The sequence below is a fragment of the Bos taurus genome, chromosome 17 (assembly GCF_002263795.3).
Source record: "Bos taurus isolate L1 Dominette 01449 registration number 42190680 breed Hereford chromosome 17, ARS-UCD2.0, whole genome shotgun sequence".
In the NCBI taxonomy this organism is placed as follows: domain Eukaryota; kingdom Metazoa; phylum Chordata; class Mammalia; order Artiodactyla; family Bovidae; genus Bos; species Bos taurus.
In genome coordinates, this window is record NC_037344.1 from 53,008,144 (window position 1) to 53,027,661 (window position 19,518).

The 19,518-nt window shown below is 41.9% G+C and overlaps 1 protein-coding gene and 1 long non-coding RNA gene across 16 annotated transcripts in view; one reads left to right on the top strand and one right to left on the bottom strand.

Annotated features, from left to right (window-relative positions):
- CLIP1 (CAP-Gly domain containing linker protein 1) overlaps positions 1 to 19,518 on the top strand; it is a 116,780-nt gene that overhangs the window by 9,229 nt on the left and 88,033 nt on the right. Inside the window, exon 1 of one of the 15 annotated variants that reach the window (XM_059876356.1) lies at positions 6,547 to 10,710. The exons of 13 other annotated variants lie outside the window; for them this stretch is intronic. The gene's annotated coding sequence lies outside the window, so the exon portion shown is untranslated. Of the gene's footprint in view, positions 1 to 6,546; positions 10,711 to 19,518 lie in introns of those variants that run through there. One more of the 15 variants, XM_059876357.1, reaches the window with a different exon arrangement.
- Positions 147 to 10,508, bottom strand: LOC132342612 (uncharacterized). Its single transcript, XR_009491068.1, has 2 exons — positions 10,420 to 10,508; positions 147 to 4,011 (listed from the first exon to the last, which is right to left on the bottom strand). It is a non-coding gene; the product is annotated as an uncharacterized lncRNA (long non-coding RNA).

Genomic DNA, 19,518 nt, shown 5'->3' on the forward strand with positions numbered 1-19,518 from the left:
CAAGCAGTTGGTGAGCGTTTGCGTTTGGAATGGGCCACGTGTGACTGTTGAAGGGCAAGTGAAAAGTGTGCCAATTTTGATTCCTTTGTGAAGGCTGGAAAAGGAAATGAGTTTTAACCTGCCTTGAGATTGACTTACTCATCTCATTGCTGTTTATAACAGACCAGAAAACTTTTATTCATCTGCATAGATGAAGGTCAGGAGTCTCTAAACTGGAGACTGGGGTTTAAGTCCTGGACCGTTAAGTAACTGTGACCTTGACAAGTGGTTTCATTTTTTAGAATTAGTTTCCTCCGTGGTAAAATGAGGAAGTTGAACTAGATTGCAGGTCTCTTCTAATTCTAAAATTTTATGATGCTATATTAAGCACATTTGCTCCTTTTTACACGTTAGTATAATTGACTGCTGCCGACCTATTAAGTAAGTTCTTCTGGGAGATACTAACCAGGCCTAGTCATTTCAGTTCCTTATTTAAGATCTGTCTCTAAGCTGGCGGTATTAGAGTTACAGAATTGTAGGAATTTTGTGAAAGCTTGTATAAATGAGCAGAATAGCTCTAATTATTCAGCTCTTTGAAAAAAAAAAAAGTCCTTTGCAGATGGAGGAACTTCGGGAGACTGCTTATTTTCTGCTTATCTAAGTAACAGGAACAGAAAATGAATCTTTGTTCAAACTGAGCCGTGCAGAGACACTCCTAATTGCAGGCCGACGCGTCATGGCTCAGCGTTCCGTCTTAGAGAAGTCATCGAATGTTCCAGCTCTGTTTGCTTTGCTTGGGTTTTGGCACCCTCCCCCTCCTTTCAAAAACAGCTGTAGACTTTGAAACTCTGGGTACAACTTGTATTTGGTACTATGTCATATATGCTTCAAAATTTAAAAACATGTAATTTTCGAGCACAGAATAATTTTTCAAGGGGTTATGTCTCTCTATTGACATCCTTTTCTGACTTTTTTTGGCAAGCATCCTTAACTGAGTGTTGAATCATTTAACATTCTACTTCTGACTTTGATGGAAATATGTAAAACTTTCTGTTTATCTTCAGCATCCTACTGTGTGATATTCTCAAACCAACACTTAAGATTGGTAGACTGACTTTATAAATTGCTCGATAAGGGCTCTGCCAGTTAGAAATTGAAATTACAACTTCCTTGTAGCACCGTTTGAATTAAGAGGCCAATTAATTTTCTGATCCTTCCCTGCTTGTGTCTGCCCTTGAATGTCTAAATGGGTTTTTCACATTGATCCTTTTAGGCAAACAGTTACTACACTATTTTCATCTTCTGTACTTTATCCTTGGCTAGAGATGTGTAGTTTGTGTTTTTAATCTTTGTGTTAATGTTAAGGCTGTTGGAGTCTGGCCTGTTTAAAAAGTTATATATTGTGTGTGAAATATGTATATAAATACTTACCTAGATAAGTTTCAGTGAAAATGAATCTTTGTGGTCGTCCAGTACAATAAGGTGGTAAAAGGCTAAAGAAGACCCAGAATTATGCCTCCTGGACTCTTCATAAACACCAGTATTTCCTCAAGGATTTCCACCCCAGAGTAACCCATCAAGAGTTCTTTGACATCTGGGTGGTCCTGTAGCTGTCGTCACTCTGGGTAGCAAGGGTTACTCAGGGGTTGGAAATCTTTGAGGAAATACTGGTGTTTATGAATAATTCTTTTGACAATGGAATTAAAAAAAAAGACATGTCTTTAATACCGGATAAATATTTGTTAAATAATCTACCGTGTGAAAGGCACATTGATCTGAAGTCAGTAAGTGAAGACAGTGAGGATCATGGTTTGTTTTTTTTTTTGACAAACCCCCTCCCCGCCCCATGTGGGATCTTAGTCCTCTGACCAGGGATCTAACCCATGCCCCCTGCAGTGGGAATGTGGGTTGCCAGGGAAGTCCTGTGAGGACCATGTTTTTGAGGAATAGCTGCTAGTGCCTTTACTCAGTTACATGTCTCCTGGGAGTTGGTATAAGTCAACCCTATAAAAACAAGGTGGTTAAGTTGGGAGATGTGGGACTGAGTGGAAGTACTGAAAAGCGGCATTACAGTTAAGTTGGTATTTTTTACATTTTAACTTCACTCCTGTCTCCCATGTCTCCTTTTCTCTGCCTTTAACTTGCATTATTGTTTTGTGTCATGCTTTATAATGATTTCTGAAAAGTATAAATTTAGCACTCCATGAATATAAATTATTACCAGCTCTACCTTCAGCTTGTGGATTAACCATAAACTTATCAAAAGCAGTACTAAAGTAACTTGGATGAACTGTGAGAAAGGCATCAGGCAACTTTCAGTCCTTAGAAGGTTCTGTGTCTTTAGCCAGGTGATCTTTGGAGAATGCTCGTAATCTTCAGGCTAGACTGAGATGCTGCTTTTTCTAATTTATATGAAAAATTAAATACTGAATAGTAGTTTTCTCAATTTCAATTTTTACCTTGTATAGGGCTTCTTAGTTTAAGTCTTAGGTCTCTTGCTGCTATGGATGTCTTAAGATGTTTCAGACTCTGTCCCGTGTCTCAGTATTTCATGGTATTCTCTTTCTTTTAATACTTATTTTGTTTATTATTTATTTGGCCATGCTGGGTCTTAGTTACAGCATTTGGGATCTTTGATCTTTGTTTTGGCAGGCGGGATCTTCAGCTGTGGCCTGCGAACTCTTAGTTGCGGCATGTGGGATCTAGTTCCTTGACCAGAAATCAAACCTGGGCCCCCTGCATCGGGAGCACAGAGTCTTAACCACTGGACCACCATGGAAGTCCCTTCATGGAATTCTCTAAGGTGTTTCCAGCTGCTCTGGCCTCCTGAGCAAATACCAGACGCTGCCTCCCCACCCCCACTGCCCCCACCTTTAGGCATGTTGCACGGCAGGACAGTCGGCTCTCTGGAAGATGGATTCTCTCGTTTTCTCTCATTCTACGAGGGAAAGTGGCAATCTTTCATGTCTTGTGTATGTTTATTTTGGGGAGGGTTGTGTGACTTTTCCCCTGGCTGATCTTCCCCACTAGTCCCTAGGGTTGGAATGCTCTGCTGGAGGTGGTGGAATAAGAAACAGAGGGGCCATCTGGATCTCCGCCTCTGTCATCACCCAGCCTTAGCAGACTTACCTCTTGCTTTACCCTCTAAGCCAACCACTTAGCTGCTGCTAAAACCAGATGCCTCCAGTTCCCTGCTCACTCTTTATTCTAGTTTATCTCACTTGGTATTGCAGTGATGTGAAGCAGTGGCTCTTTGGTGGCCTGTGCCCTAAACTGTGTCTGGTGACATCACACACATTTTCTCTGTGTTCACGGGGCAAGCTTCCAGGAGGCCTGAACCTTAGGATGACCGCAGGTGGCTCCATGTCACTCATCACTGTTCCAGCACATTGAACACTTGCCTGATACTCTGTCCCAGAGGAGATGCGCCTCTCTTCATCCCACAAGACGTGTTCTGTGTCTTCATTCAGTAAACTGACACATTTCCCCAGTGTTGATACTTGGGACAGTGCTTTTTCCTCTCTGAGTCTTACGTTTTAGCCACTGGAGTATCTCTAAATCAAAGCCAACTTTACTAAAGTTCACGGGGGAAGAAACAACAGATGAGTGGGAAATGACAGTGAGGTCTCATCCTTCGTCCCTCTTTCTCTCCTATTAGTTTCCCCCTCCAGTCTCTGGTCCTGCTTTCCGAGTGTTCTCACTCCACACTTCCCCGAGTCTGTGTCGGCTTCCTGCAGTTAGAATGCCAGAAGCAGCTGAGCATGGAGCCGCCTCAGTAGAAGGATGCGTTCACTCGCCTCTTTGTACTTGAAACGCTGCCTCCTGCTCCGTCGCCCTTAAATCTGCCAGGCGCTACCTCTCAGGTTCCCTTCTTGTATCCTGAGACACACTTATTAAATTTTCATCTGTAACTCAGTCTCTGTTCTTTGCTTTGAGTATTGCGTGGGTGTGTTTTCAAACTGTGTTGAGCCATCAGTTTTACTGGGCAGTGCCTTGTGCTGTAAGCAGGGCTTCTTCATGCATCATGTATCCCTGTCAAATAGATATTTTAAAGGTGCTCTTACTGGAAATGTTATTTTTTTTTCATCTTTATCTTAAGAACAACTAAATTATTCACAGCTTTACATTCAAGAGCTTATCCATTTTTCCTTTCACAGTGTGTTGTAATGTGATTGTTGTTGCTGTTTTGTGTTAGTTGCTTAGTGGTGTCTGACTCTTTGCGACTCCATGGACTGTAGCCAGGCTCCTATATTCATGGGATTCTCCAGGCAAGAATACTGGAGTGGGTTGCCAGTCCCTTCTCCAGGGGATCTTCTGGACCCAGGGATCGAAGCCAGGTCTCCTATATTGCAGGCAGGCTCTTTACTGTGTGATCTACCAGGGAAGCCTGTAATGTGGTAGGAAAGATGAATGCTGCATACCCAGGGGCACTCGGATGTCTGATTGGCAAGTTCATTATCTATGTCAAGGGGAGAGTGTCCTTATAGTCTGCCTTACACGTAGTTCTAGAGCCTCACTGCCCAGTACAGTAGCCATAAGCCATGTATGGCTGTTGCAAGTCCAAGTTGAGATCTGAGTAGAAAAATACATAATTCGACCATGGAATATTACTCAGCTGTAAAAAGGAAAAAAAATTGTCATTTGTAGAGATGTGGATGGACCGAGAGTCTTCATAATAAGTCAGAAAGAAAAAAAAAATACTGTATATTATCACGTATATATGGAATCTAGAAAACTGGTACAGATGAACCTGTTTGCAGGGCAGGAATAGAGACAGAGACATAAGAATGAACTTGTGGACACAGAGGGGAAGGGGAGGGTGGGACAAATTGGAAAAGTGGCATTGACACATATACACTACAACATGTAAAGTAGGCAGCTAGTGGGAGGCCGCTGTCCAGCACAGGGAGCTCAGCTCGGTGCCCCGTGATGACCTAGAGGGCTGGGGTGGGAGGGGGAGGGAGGCTCGACAGAGAGGGGACATATGTGTGCATATAGCTGATTCAGTGTAAAGCAATTGTCCTCCAATAATAAAATTTTAAAATAACACAATTGGATTTTGGCCTAATATAAAAAGAATGTAAAATAACTGATTAACAGTTTTATGTTGATTACATTTGAAGTCATACTTTGCATATATTTGGTTAACAAAAATAGGTTATGATTTCACCTGGTATTTAAAATTTTTAAATACAATGATTAGAAAGTTCAAAGTTATACATTTGCCTCACATTTTATTTCCGTTGCAAAGAGCGAGTATCTCTGTGTCCACAAAGGAAATCTAATTCAAGACTTCTAGCTCTTTTTTTTTTTTTTTTAAAGACTTCTAGCTCTTACACAGCATTCACTGGGGGTGGTAATTGAATCGTTTGCCCAAAGCCTCACTGGCCTACTTTTTGAAGGAGATCCCAGGGTTGGGAAACCCTCTAATGTTGTCTTCATCAAATGCTTAGAAGGTGAGATACAGGTTGCTTCAGGTTGAAAATGTCAGTATTGCATCATTTTAGGGGTTCTTCCAGAGAAGGCAATGGCGCCCCACTCCAGTACTCTTGCCTGGAAAATCCCATGGACAGAGGAACCTGGTAGGCTGCAGTCCATGGGGTCACTAAGAGTCGGACACGACTGAGCGACTTCACTTTCACTTTTCACTTTCATGCACTGGAGAAGGAAATGGCAGCCCACTCCAGTGTTCTTGCCTGGAGAATCCCAGGGACGGGGGAGCCTGTCCGGCTGCCGTCTGTGGGGTCACACAGAGTCGGACACGACTGAAGCGACTTAGCAGCAGCAGCAGCAGGGGTTCTTCTTTCATTGAGTCAGTTCAGGACTTTTAAAAACTCTGACTGTGTATCAAGGACTTTTTTAGGCTCTTTGGATGCAGAGACCAGTTTCATCCCTGACCAGGAGAATCTTAGTCATCTCACAGTGTACAAACCAAACTGATTCATCATTCAGTTATAGAAGACTGCTCGGTGGCTCGGGCAGTCCAGAGAAGGAGAGAGGGCAGGCCTCACAGTCAGAAGAGACCTCGAGAGGAGATGATGCGTCTGCTTTTATTCTTGTAGAGTCATTTCCTGTGTCCCCCGGAAGTCCTGGCATGAGGGGTGTGCTGTGTGGAGCAGTGGAATATGGGCCTTGGGTGCATAAACAGGCATGACTCTGCATTTGCCATATGAGGACTTTCACCTCATTTCAGCTGGGAGATGAGAACTGTTTCACTTGGCCCAGGCAAAGCCCATCAGCTTACTGATTGGGTTTTGATATCCTTCTGTGAAGTTGAAAACACTTGACTTTCCTTGTTTTACTCAGAAATTGAAGAAAATATATAAATGAACTTCAGCTGTAATTGTGTTTTATGTATGTACAGATATATCAGTGTGAATGAAACTGAAAGATGAAAAAAATTGAGTAACTTGCCTTTCCTTGGTATAAATACGAGTCAATTTGGAAAGTAACCAGAGTGTTGTGTAAGTGTTTTCAGTGGGTGAAGCAGGGGAGCTCAGGTTACACAGTGTCTCCCATGGTGGGGGTGGGGGACAGCAAGTGACACAGCAGGCAGCAGACACTTACATAACCGTGACTTCAGGGGACAGGATTAGGCTGTGAATGAAGCTCCCAGTCTCCGGAACAGGATATTAGAATGCAGCCCTGTGAGTTTTTGTCTCTAGCTTGACTTGAAAACCAGCTTCAGAAACATCTTTTCTCTCGACTAGACTTTGCCTTATTCTCAGAACTTCTTTTCCCCTTCCCTTCTAAGTGTATAGACATTTAACATTTTAGAATTAGACGGGCGCTCAGAAGTCTCAGCGGGCAGCTGCCTGCAGCTAAGACACTTAACCTGCCTGATGCTCCATCTCTTCCCTGGCACCAGCAGGACTGAGCAGAAATCCAAGTGTCCAGGTGCCCACTCTGCTGTTGTGGGTACCTTGTTTTTGGAGGCTCAAAACCTCCCTTTAAACTCCCTCTCCTGGCAGGTTAAATTCATTGCAAATTCTTCAACTCTTCCTTGGCCTCCCAGTAGAATTTCCAAATTTCATAAATATAGTATTTTTGCTTTGCTGATGGGCTGTGAAGGGGCTGAAGGGAAGTGCAGGAGATGTGATTTGCCTCGGAGGATGCTGGAGAGCGAGAGGAGAGGCAGTGCTTTTTGGAGGCTGATCTTATCAGGTGTGGTTCTTTCTTCCCCGACGGCAGGGCACTCTGAACTCTGGCAAAATTGAAGTCACGGTAGCTTTCCTTTCACTTTTGAATCCTTGCCCTTTCACTTAGGGAGTTTGTATTTGAATCCAAAACAGTAGAACTACAAAAGGACAGACTTAGAAAATGATATTATTTAATGAGTTATCCTCAGGATGCCGAGTTCCAGGAAGGGGTTAAGTGCTAGCTGAAGGTCATCCAGCTGGGACAGAATCCAGCTGTCTCATTTCCCAATCTAACCCTCTTCTCATACTTTTCTTTTTTTAGAGCCACATTTTTTTTTTCACATTGGAAAAAGAATAACAGTAAACAAAAACAAAACCCACAAAGCAACAGCAAAAGAGGAAACAAGACCTTAGGAAATCAGATAAGAATTATGAAGATGATTATTCCTTTTCACTTGGACTTATAATTTACATTACACTTGTTGTGGGGGACTGCTTGTTTTGAGGAACTTCTCGTTTCTGTAAAGTGCTTAAGCTTTTTTCTTTAGGTTATGAAGTGGTGAAGAAGAATGTGGAGTTTGGATTTTACTAAAATATCTTCTATAATAAAAACTTTTTATTGTGGACAGTTTCATTCACATATGTAGACAAGTAGTCCCATCACCACCTAACTCTTGAACATTCATCAACTCACCATCAGTCTTATCTTACATACAATCACACTTGTGTTCTTTAAACATATTTCTGCTCTTGCCAGTAAAATGTCTTTTTGCTTTTAAAAAAACACAGTACTTTAACTTGTCTTTCATGTAATCATGCTTTTTATAGTGTGAAGCATTTCTGTCTCAGGAGCTTATCCTCAGATTTATTTTGAGTTTACTTAGCTGAGATGTTTTCCAAGGTCTTAGCAGAGTTTTGATCTCTTTGTCACTTGGTAAGAAAAGCTAGCTGCTGTAACATACTCCACTAATTTTAATGACTTAAATGGATGGGAGTTTATTTTCAGTTATAGAAGAGTGGGGTAGGTATTTCATGGCTGGGGAATGAAGAAAAGTGATGCAGGGATTCAGGCTTCTTCGGTGTCCTCCATCGATGCTTTTGAAGTCGCCCTGCTCATCTCCATCAAGCCACTGGAAGGGCCAAGAGTGGGAAGATTTTATGAGGAAGGCCTAAAAGTATACACGTTGCAGGCCCTGCTCTCCTTCCATTGGCTGGGACTCAGCGGTCACACTGAGCTGCAGAGGGAGCTGGGAAATGTGGTCTGTGACTCCAGGAAGAGAAGGAAGTAGGCTTGGTAAACACCTAGCCTGTCTGCCTGGGTACCCACTTCGTATTGCTTACACTGGCCTGTTGTGCTGATTTCTTTTTCCTGTGCACACAGCACACTAGAGTCTGCTTCCTCACTCCCTGGCTGCAACCCATTTTCAGTTCAGTTGAGTTGCTCAATCGTGTCCGACTCTTTGCGACCCCTTGGACTGTAGCACGCCAGGCTTCCCTGTCTATCACCAATTCCCAGAGTTTATTCAACCTCATGTCCGTTGAGGTGGTGATGCCATCCAACCATTTTATCCTCTGTCATCCCCTTCTCCTCCCGCCTTCAATCTTTCCCAGCATCAGGGTCTTTCCCAATGAGTCAGTTCTTCGAATCAGGTGGCCAAAGTACTGGAGTTTCAGCTTCAGCATCAGTCCTTCCAATGAATATTCAGGACTGATTTCCTTTAGGATGGACTGGTTGGATCTCCTTGCTGTCCAAGGGACTCTCAAGAGTCTTCTCCAACAGCATAGTTCAAAAGCATCAGTTCTTCAGTGCTCAGCTTTCTTTATAGTCCAGCTATCACATCCATACATGACTACTGGAAAAACCACAGCTTTGACTAGACGGACCTTTGTTGGCAAAGTAGTGTGTGCTTTTTAATATGCTGTCTAGGTTGGTTATAACTTTTCTTTCAAGGCGGGCCTTAGGAAGTGGGCCTTAGAAAGCAGCCCATTTTACTGTGACTCAAAAAAAGTCATTAAAAATCTTTTTCCTGGAACTTCCCTGGTGGTCCAGTGGTTAAGACTCCGCACTTCCAGTGCAGAGGGTGTGGGTTCAATCTCTGTTTGAGGAACTAAGATCCCACTTGCTGTGTGTCTTGGCCAAAAAAACAAAAAAATTGTTTTTCCTGCTTAAGTAATTATATCTGTTCATTAAATAAAATTTGAGAAATCCAAGAAAATCCAAAGGAGGTATAAAAAATTATATTTGTTCATTAAATAAAAATTTGAGAAACCCAAGAAAATACAAAGAAGGTATTAAAACTACCAGTAATCCCATCACCTGGAGATAATGATTATTAATCCTTTGTTACATTTCCCTCCAATTTAAGAATCTTTAACCACTTAGAAATAACAATAAAATGTCACTAGTTCTTTCTTTGTTCTGGGTTGCAAATTCCAGAACTCCTAGGGTGGTGGGGAACCACAACAATGACAACAATCTGGCAATTTTGGCTTTTCTTAGCAAAGAGACACTGTGCAGAACTGTGGTGAGGCTTTGTATTTCTGGCATTTTCTTTTCTTTTTTTTTTTTTAAGTCTTGTTTATATTAAGGGCTTCCCTGGTGGCTCAGATGGTAAAGAATCTGCCTGCAATGTGGGAGACCCGGGTTCGAATCCTGGGTCAGGAAAATACCCTAGGGAAATTATTTTTTAAAATAATTTTATTTGTTTAGAAATTTTTGGCTGAGCTGGGTCTTCACTGCTGCCTACAAGCTTTCTCTAGTTGCGGCAGGCGTGAGCCACCCTTCCTTGCGGTGCACGGGCTTCTTACTGTGGTGGCTTCTCTTGTTGCGGAGCGCAGGCTCTAGTGCGCTGGCTTGGTTGTCGTGGCATGTGGGCTTAGTTGACATGTGGATTGACATGTGGAATCTTGACATATGGAATCTTCCTGGTCCAGGGATCAAACCCATGCACCCTGCACTGACAAGCGGATTCTTATTCACTGCACCACCAGGGAAGCCCTGGTGAAATCAACCTCTAGCTTACACATCAGAAGCCTCCATCAGTATAAATAAATATTGGACTTGGTGAAGTTAGTGATGTAGTGGAGTGGCGAGACCAAGATGACATTTTAAGTTCATGATTTACTTCCTCCTCGGTTTTCAGAATTCTCAAACATAGCTTAATTTCCCAGGAGAGAATAATAAGAGAAAGTGTTTGAAACTGAACCAAAATAACAACTTGCAAACTTGAAGTATATAAAAATATGTGCCTGGTAGGGAGCTAAATCCTTAACTTAGGGGGATGTGCTGTTCTCTGCTCACCTGCATTGCCTGTGCTGGTCTGTAGTGGAGAACGAGTTGCTTAATTTTCACAGGATGATAATTTCTTGGGAGAAGTTACTTTTTTTGAATTATCAGCTCCAGATTCAGGGCTCCAGAACCTTCTGGTTTTCCTTTAACGTGGTGAGGTGGCATCCTAGAGGCTGACCAGCGTCAGAGTTCCTGTTTGTGATGTCAGCATCATGACCTCACAGCCAGGATTGCTCAAAATATTTGCCCAGCTCCTGCCAGGATATGAGCTGAGGCCTGGCCCGATTTTACAGACATCATGAGGTATCGGTTTGTCTCTTTTTGCTGGATTTGTGTTGACTTTTCTGCAACTTCAGTAGATTAAAAAGTAAAGACGTTGACATTGGGCCCTCTCTATTTTATTGAAAAAGAGTGTATAATGTTTAAGAAGATCACCGTTTTAAAAGCACTTCTGGCAGGACATATGAAAACAAAACGCAAAAGAAGAGCAGAAATATTTTAACTGTGTGGATGGGTATGTGGTTCACCAGTGGCTCTGTTTGCTATGAAATTTGCTGTCTGTTTTCCCATTCCCTGCAAATAAACATAACAATTTTTGTTCTGTGGAAATATATCTATAGCACCAGCCAAGTAATAGTTTGAAATGATTAGACTTATTTGTTAGTGGTATGAATTATTTATGACCCGGAGGCCTGAATTCTGATATATCACAATCGAGAAGTTGTCATCATTTGGTTTTGAATGTATCGCTTTGCTCTTTGAACATGTTTTAGTTGGAGTTGGAAGAAAAAGTGTTGGTCCACATAGATACCCAGAAATCTAGTCTCTGAGGGTTAATACATAATAGAATTTTCTAAAGAATGTCTTTCTTTAAACAGACAAAAACTTCAGGAAACTGTGTTCCTGTGTGTTGGGTGTTAAGCACTTGATAAATTAACCCCTCCTATTTTTTTAAAATTGTCTTTTTTTGTTGTTGCTGCACCCCAGGAATCGAACCTGTGCCCTCTACAGTGGGAGCTCAGAGTCTTAATCACTGGACCTCCAAGGAAGCCCCTCCCCCAGCTGTTTTTTATTTAAGTAGATATTGGACCCTTTCTCTAAGTTTGGTTCCGTGAGTTTGAATTGAAAGATCACGTGGCCAAAATTCTGTCGCTGTTGTCATTTTTCTCCCTGCAAAGCATGTCAGTATCTGAGAGACTCAACATCCCAGTTTCTGGATTAGACCTCTTTTTAAAGGATTGTTCTCTGTGTTCTCTATTTTTTCCCCTCTGTAACGGTCACATGGCCCTATTTTCCTAAACACATACAACCTAGAGTCTCAAAACACTTATTCTTTGAGACTAGGAGCCCTTTCTTAGCTTCACTTGGTGTGTTCCCTTCCAAATGTGCTGGATGAGTCTCTTGGACTGGGATGTCTTTAACACAACTTTTTATTTTTTAATTATTTGACTGCTGAATCTTAGTTGTGGCACGTGGGATCTAGTTCCCTAATCAGGGATCGAACCCTGCCCTTCTGCATTGGAAACACAGAGTCTCAACCACTGGACCACTAGGGAAGTCCCAAGACAACTTTTTGAAATGAGTCGTCCTGTACATGTAGGTTGTAGACCCCCGAAATCACCAGTTTGAAGTCAGTTTTATCTATGGGTACAATATGGAACCCCTGTTTAACTGCTTTAGGTCACTGTTCACGGTTGTAAACATTTCTGTGCTTTCAGCGTGTATTCTAACGTAGGGAGAACTGAATCTTTAACTTTTGAATTTTTGTTTGCTTTGCAAGACCTCTTTCGTGGAAGGGTTAACCGGGATGGAGTCCGAATGGTAGTGGGTGTTTGCAGATGGGTACAGGGGGGTGATCCCAGAGGGTCTTTTTTAAAAAGATTTATTTATTTATTTTTACTTACTTATGGCTGTGCTGGGTCTTCATTTCTGTGTGCAGGCCTCCTCCAGTTGCAGAAAGCAGGAGCTACTCTTGTTGGTGTGCGGGCTTCTCATTGCCGTGGCTTCTCTTGTTGCAGAGCATGGACTCTAGGCACATGGGCTTTGGTAGCTGGGGCATGTGGACTCAGCAGTTGTGGTGCATGGACCCAGCTGTCCCACTACATGTGGGATCTTCCCAAACCAGGGATCGAACCCATGTCCCCTGCCTTGACAGGTGGATTCTGTACCACTGAGCCACCAGAGAAGTCCCCAGAGGCATCTTGAAATGGCACTGTGGCAGTTTGCTGGGGCGGTTGGAGCAGTACCAGCTCTCTGTGTCTTGTATAAAGTATTAGATGGCAGTAGAGTCACCTTTAAACTTGGGCTTCATTACTGGGTCTTTTTTTTTTTTCTTTCCCTTTCAAAGTCCTGATAACTAACCCACTGTCCTTACTATAGTAAAAAAAATGTTTTTATCTGGATGTTTTCAATATTCTTACATTTACGAGGCAGGTGATAAGTGATTGCTTATTAAATTGCTTACTAAAAGGAAGAACTACAGCAATTCTTTCTGTGTTTGGAGAAGGCTATAGCTTGAACTGTATCTTTAACCTCTGAAAACTTGCTTGTTTAGAATGGGAGACTGATTTGTATGTAATTTCCTGTCCAGTAATGTGCAGTGAGAGAGGTTCTATTTGAGAGGAAAGTGGGGTGCTTGGATTCTTAGAAATAGTAATAGCTGGTATTTGAGATGCTGTCTATGTCCTGGCATTGTTTTCATCTCGTGAAACTTCCCCAGTTGCTGATATTTTCCAGTATCTAACACACTAGACAAATGGATAGGAATCCTTGACTTCATAGAGGGTAGAAGACATTTCTTTTTTGTTGGGTGGAAGAATAGCCCTTCTTTCTGAAATCCCACCTTTAGGTAAAGCTGACATTCTCAAGAAATACAATACTACACTTCTTTTGTAGAAATTCCAAAGAGGCTAGGTCTTGTAAGGTTATTTGCTTCCCTGAAATAAATATCTTGTCCTTTTGTATTTATTATCTAGATCAGATCTTGGAGTTAATCACAAACACAGGTTATTAACCTAGTTCAAAATTTTTGTGTATTTCAGGCCTGGCTTTTTTGTCTTCTTAAAATAAACCTGTAGGTTACACAGAAACAAAACAAAACTGTTCTTCTGGTGTTGATGTTTGACGACAGTGATTCCTGTTTTTAGGTGGAAATGTAAACCTTTCGGTGAGGAGGGAGGCGCAAGGGACTCTGCAGCTGAGCCGCCTGTGTCCTGGGGCCCTTCTCCCCGCTGCATAGTTGGTTCTCAGAAGTAGATCTCTCTTCTCTGTCTGGAGTTTGAGAAGCATACAAGCAAAATAGTAGCTATTGTTAACTGTTCAGAAGTGAGCTGTTAAGTTCTAGAGACAAACATTTTACAAATGGTTTTTAGCTTGAAAAAATATTAGAACCATGGCATCATTCAGTGGTATAAATAAAAGGTTCTGGGGGTTGGTGTGTGGTATGTGTTGCAATATTATAGTTTGGAAAGTGGGATAATAAAATAATGTGACAGACTTAAAAATAAATGAAAAAAATACACCAGAACTTCAGTTGTTTCATCTAGGGAGGCGTTGTTCACTAATTATAGTGATAAGCCGTTCATAAACCCTTTTTGGAACTCTTGGAATTGGCCCATGTGCCTTGGATACATTTTTGCTCTGTTCAGTAATTGCACATCATTGTATTTTTGAGGTTTTTGGGTTCAAGTTTTGGAAACAGCTAGTCGTAATTTTAAGAGCCAAGTCCAACGAAGAGTATTGAGCCATTGAGATGGTTGGTCGCTATTGCCTTGGGTCACTATTAAGGTGCAACTTAAAAACTGTCTCTAAAGTTATTTCTAAATGAAGAGTTAAAAATATTTTTGACCAAAGCAGTATTATTCAAATAAACTTAGTGTTTCCTCAGGTGGTTACTTTGAAGGACACTATTTGGCACATAGATGGTCCTTGGATGGAGGTGGTTCTACAGCAGTGCCGATAGAACTTAATGGCGCTGGAAATTATTCTGCATGTTGCATTGAGGCTGTCGAGCACTTGAAATGTGGCTGGTGTGACGGAGGAACTGAATTTTTAACTTGATTTCATTTTAAAAGAATTTAAACAGTGCAGGTGGCTAGTGGCTACTGTATTGGAGAGTACAGACCTAGAGTATTTAGCTTCCTGCTAGACTTATAAACTAGGGTGAGCAGCTTGTGGTAAGAAACCAAAAGTTTATCAAGCCACAGTAGCTTGTGAAATATCTGATCCCCCTCCCCTCCTGCAGTGTGTAAAGTAGTAAAGTCTGGAATTTGTCATTTGTATTCAGTGATACTAATCTTTATAGCCTCTCCCAAGTTTATCCTGGCTAAGGTATTATCCGAAGGGTTTTAGATGAGAAGCTTTCTTTATGTTTGCAGTTTAATCATTGTCTTTTGATGCTCATGGTTCTTCCCTGCTGATTAAGACCTGTCTCAGCAGCCAGCCCCGATCTGTTACCAGCACCCATGGCTGGAATGAATGAAAATTCGACATGTCCCTGGAAAAGAGGTTGCCAACTGTCAGTTAAAATCTTTGCTTGGTAATGGTGGTTAGGTTAAGATAATGAAAGGAACAAATGAAATAAATGTAAGGCCTGAAGGGAAACTGTAGACATCTTTTCGTTTTGGACCAGTTCAGTCAGTTCAGTTCAGTTCAGTCGCTCAGAAGTGTCCGACTCTTTGCGACCCCATGAATCGCAGCACGCCAGGCCTGTCCATCACCAACTCCCGGAGTTCACTCAAACTCATGTCCATTGAGTCGGTGATGCCATCCAACCATCTCATCCTCTGTCGTCCCCTTCTCCTCCTGCCCCCAATCCCTCCCAGCATCAGGGTCTTTTCCAATGAGTCATGAGGTGGCCAACGTATTGCAGTTTCAGCTTCAGCATCAGTCCTTCCAATGAACACCCAGGACTGATCTCCTTTAGAATGGACTGGTTGGATCTCCTTGCAGTCCAAGGGACTCTCAAGAGTCTTCTCCAACACCACAGTTCAAAAGCATCAATTCTTCGGCACTCAGCTTTCTTCACAGTCCAACTCTCACATCCATACATGACCACAGGAAAAACCATAGCCTTGACTAGATGGACCTTTGTTGGCAAAGTAATATCTCTGCTTTTCAATATGCTGTCTAGGTTGTTCATAACTTTCCTTCCAAGGAGTAAGTGTCTTTTAATTTCATGGCTGCAGTCACCATCTGTAGTGATTTTGGAGCCCCCCAAAATAAAGTCTGCCACTGTTTCCACTGTTTCCCCATCTATTTCCCATGAAGTGATGGGACCAGATGCCATGATCTTAGTTTTCTGAATGTTGAGCTTTAAGCCAACTTTTTCACTCTCCTCTTTCACTTTCATCAAGAGGCTTTTTAGTTCCTCTTCACTTTCTGCCATAAGGTATGATCTGCATATCTGAGGTTATTGATATTTCTCCTGGCAATCTTGATTCCAGCTTGTGCTTCCTCCAGCCCAGCGTTTCTCATGATGTACTCTGCATTTAAGTTAAATAAGCAGGGTGACAATATACAGCCTTGACGTACTCCTTGTCCTATTTGGAACCAGTCTGTTGTTCCATGTCCAGTTCTAACTGTTGCTTCCTGACCTGCATATAGATTTCTCAAGAGGCAGGTCAGGTGGTCTGGTATTCCCATCTCTTTCAGAATTTTCCACAGTTTATTGTGATCCACACAGTCAAAGGCTTTGGCATAGTCAATAAAGCAGAAACAGATGTTTTTCTGGAACTCTCTTTTTCGATGATCCAGCAGATGTTGGCAATTTGATCTCTGGTTCCTCTGCCTTTTCTAAAACCAGCTTGAACATCAGGAAGTTCACGATTCACGTATTGCTGAAGCCTGGCTTGGAGAATTTTGAGTATTACTTTACTAGTGTGTGAGATGAGTGCAATATTGTGGTAGTTTGAGCATTCTTTGGCTTTGCCTTTCTTTGGGATTGGAATGAAAACGGACCTTTTCCAGTCCTGTGGCCACTGATGAGTTTTCCAAATTTGCTGGCATATTGAGTGCAGCACTTTCACAGCATCATCTTTCAGGATTTGAAATAGCTCCACTGGAATTCCATCACCTCCACTAACTTTGTTTGTAGTGATGCTTTCTAAGGCCCACTTGACTTCACATTCCAGGATGTCTGGCTCTAGGTGAGTGATCACACCATCGTGATTACCTGGGTCGTGAAGCTCTTTTTTGTACAATTCTTCTGTGTATTCTTGCCACCTCTTCTTAATATCTTCTGCTTCTGTTAGGTCCATACCATTTTTGTCCTTTATCGAGCCCATCTTTGCATAAAATGTTCCCTTGGTATCTCTAATTTTCTTGAAGAGATCTCTAGTCTTTCCCAAAGATCTTTAATCTTTGGACCAGTAGATTAAAAAAAGAGAATCCCCCTGCCCTACCCTGCCGCACTTCGTGGCTTGTGGGATCTTAGTTCCCCAACCAGGGACTGAACCCAGGCCACAGCAGTGAAATCTGAGTCCTAACCACTGGATCACCAAGGAATTTCCTCTAAAACTCTTTCAAGTCTCTTTCCTATTTAACTCTCTAAATTGATTTCTTACAAGAATCTTCTAAGGTTTGCCATACTGAGCATCTTATTCACACGCTCCATACCTTTCTTCCTCCCTCGTTTCTTTTCTGAAATTGTTTCTCTCTGCCTTAAAAAAAAAAAAAAATCCTGACGGCCAACACCTGTCCAACACTGTTGCTGACCGCCACCCCCTCAAATTCTGCCTTGTCCCTGAAGTCTTTTCTCTCTGCACAGTCCACTCCACCTTTGCATCTTCTAAGACACTTTTAGGACCATCACATCCCATAGTTTGGTATTTCTCATGAGTGGCATTTTATTTTTAATTATTATATATTTGTGGGTCTTTTCTCTCCAACTGCATCGTAAATTCTTGAGCTTGGGCCTGTGTTATATGTTGTTCTGTCACCTGTAGCAAGCACCAAAAATAACTTTTTAAAATATTGGGTACGTCCCAACTGGTTTGTTAACTCATTTAAACAATTCAGAGTATTTTTCTCATTTTTGTATAGTCAGCTTTGTTTATAAAGTACAACTAGGGATATAAAGATGACTAAAATACGGTTTCATCCCCCCCCAGGGTGTGTTTAATCTGGTAGAATCTCTAGGGGGCTTCATAGGTGGCTCAGTGGTAAAGCATCTGCCTGCCAGTGAAGGAAACGCTAGGGATACAAGTTCGTTGCCTGGTCGGAAAGATCCCCTGGAGTAGGAAATGGCAACCTGCTCCAGTATTCTTGCCTAGAAAATTCTATGGACAGAGTCTGGCGGGCTGTAGTCCATGGGGTCTCAGAGAGTCTAATGTCTAAACACATACACACACAGACCCTATGGCCATATAGACCCAGCTCGGTGTGCCAGGTGATAGGAAAGAGATACAGACTTAGTTCTATGGGAGACTGAAGGATGAACACATTTTCATTGGTGAAAGGTTTTGTGGGGCAGCTGCATCCCTATCTGGCCCTTGCGTAGGGTTTCAGCAGATGAAAATAAGTAGGCTTGGAAATAGAGAAAGAAGTGGCAGCCCTCTCCAGTGTTCTTGCCTGGGAAATCCATGGACAGAGCAGCCTAGTGGGCTACAGTCCAGGGGGTTGTTGCAGAGTTGGACACCACCTAGCAACTGAACCACCAAACTACCAGGCTTGGAAAGTGCTTTCAAGACTGAGTGAAAAAGCTGAAACAAAAGCATCGAGTGAAAGCACCAAGACTTCTGTAGGGATAGTTGCCAAATCGATCACGTGGGTGATTCATGTGTGTGTAATTGAGAAAATGAACCTCTGATCTTATCAGTTGTTCAGCAGTGTTTCTCAGACGTTAGCCTCAGAACTATCTGAAAGGCTTGGAATGCAGATAGCCGGCCCCACCCCTAGAGTTCGTTTCAGTAGGTTTGGGGAAGATCCCAAATAATTTGCATTTCTAGCAAGTTCCCAGGAGATGCTGCTGCCGCTGCACATTTTGAAAAGTGCTGATAGCTCCATTCCATCTGATGTCTGCCTTAGAGAAATGTCCGTCTTATGTATACAGATACCCCAATGTCAATGTGTCATTGTGTTCACGTTGCTTTCCGTACCTACATCTGGTCTTGTATAGATTGCAGGTTCAGGCTTCTTCCATCACTCAGCCCCTAGCACAGTGCTGTAATAATGCAGGTAATACAGTAGTAAACCCTGTACTTGTTAACTTGACTTCCAGATCTAAAAATGATCTGAAAGAGAAGCACATGCTTCTGGAAGCCCTTTGGAACTGGGAAGCCCTCTGTGGCTCAAAATGTAAAGCAAAAATGCTTACAGTAGCAGTTCTCAAATGTTTTTTTCCTCAGGACCCCTGTACATCCTTAAAAATAATTGAGGTCTCCAAAGAGTTTTCATTTATATTGGTTTTATCTTTTGATATTTCCCATATTAGAAATTAAAACAAAATATTTTAAATAAATATTTATTAATATTTATTAATCATTAGAAATAACTGGAGAAGGAAGTGGCAACCCACTCCAGTGTTCTTGCCTGGAGAATCCCAGGGACGGGGGAGCCTGGTGGGCTTCCGTCAATGGGGTCGCACAGAGTCGGACACGACTGAAGCAACTTAGCAGCAGCAGCAGAAATAATAAGCCCACTAACATGTTATATGTCTTTAATGAAAAATAACTATTTTCTAAAGTAAAAAAAGAATGAATGACAAGATGGCATTGTTTCACATTCTTGCCAATCTCTAAATGACTGGCTTTAACAGAAGACAAGCTTAGTAAAAGACAACTCCTGCATTTGAACTGTAGTGATACGTTATTTTGGTTGAAGTCTATGAATAAAATTGGCCTTACCCAGATTTATAGGAAAGGCAAAGCATTTTCAGGTACGTATGGATTTTTTTCTTTTAATACTTCTCCAAAAACTTGATAGGTTGTAGTTTCTTAAAGGTGAAATCTCAAACTGTATGAATGAACTTCTATCATTACATAAAAATCCACTGGTCTAATTTGTGCTTTGAATGAATGTGATTTTGTAATATTATACATTGTTGGTTGGAAAAAAATTGACTGAGTTATGAGATCTTGCAAATATTGGCACATTTCATTTATACAATATAAT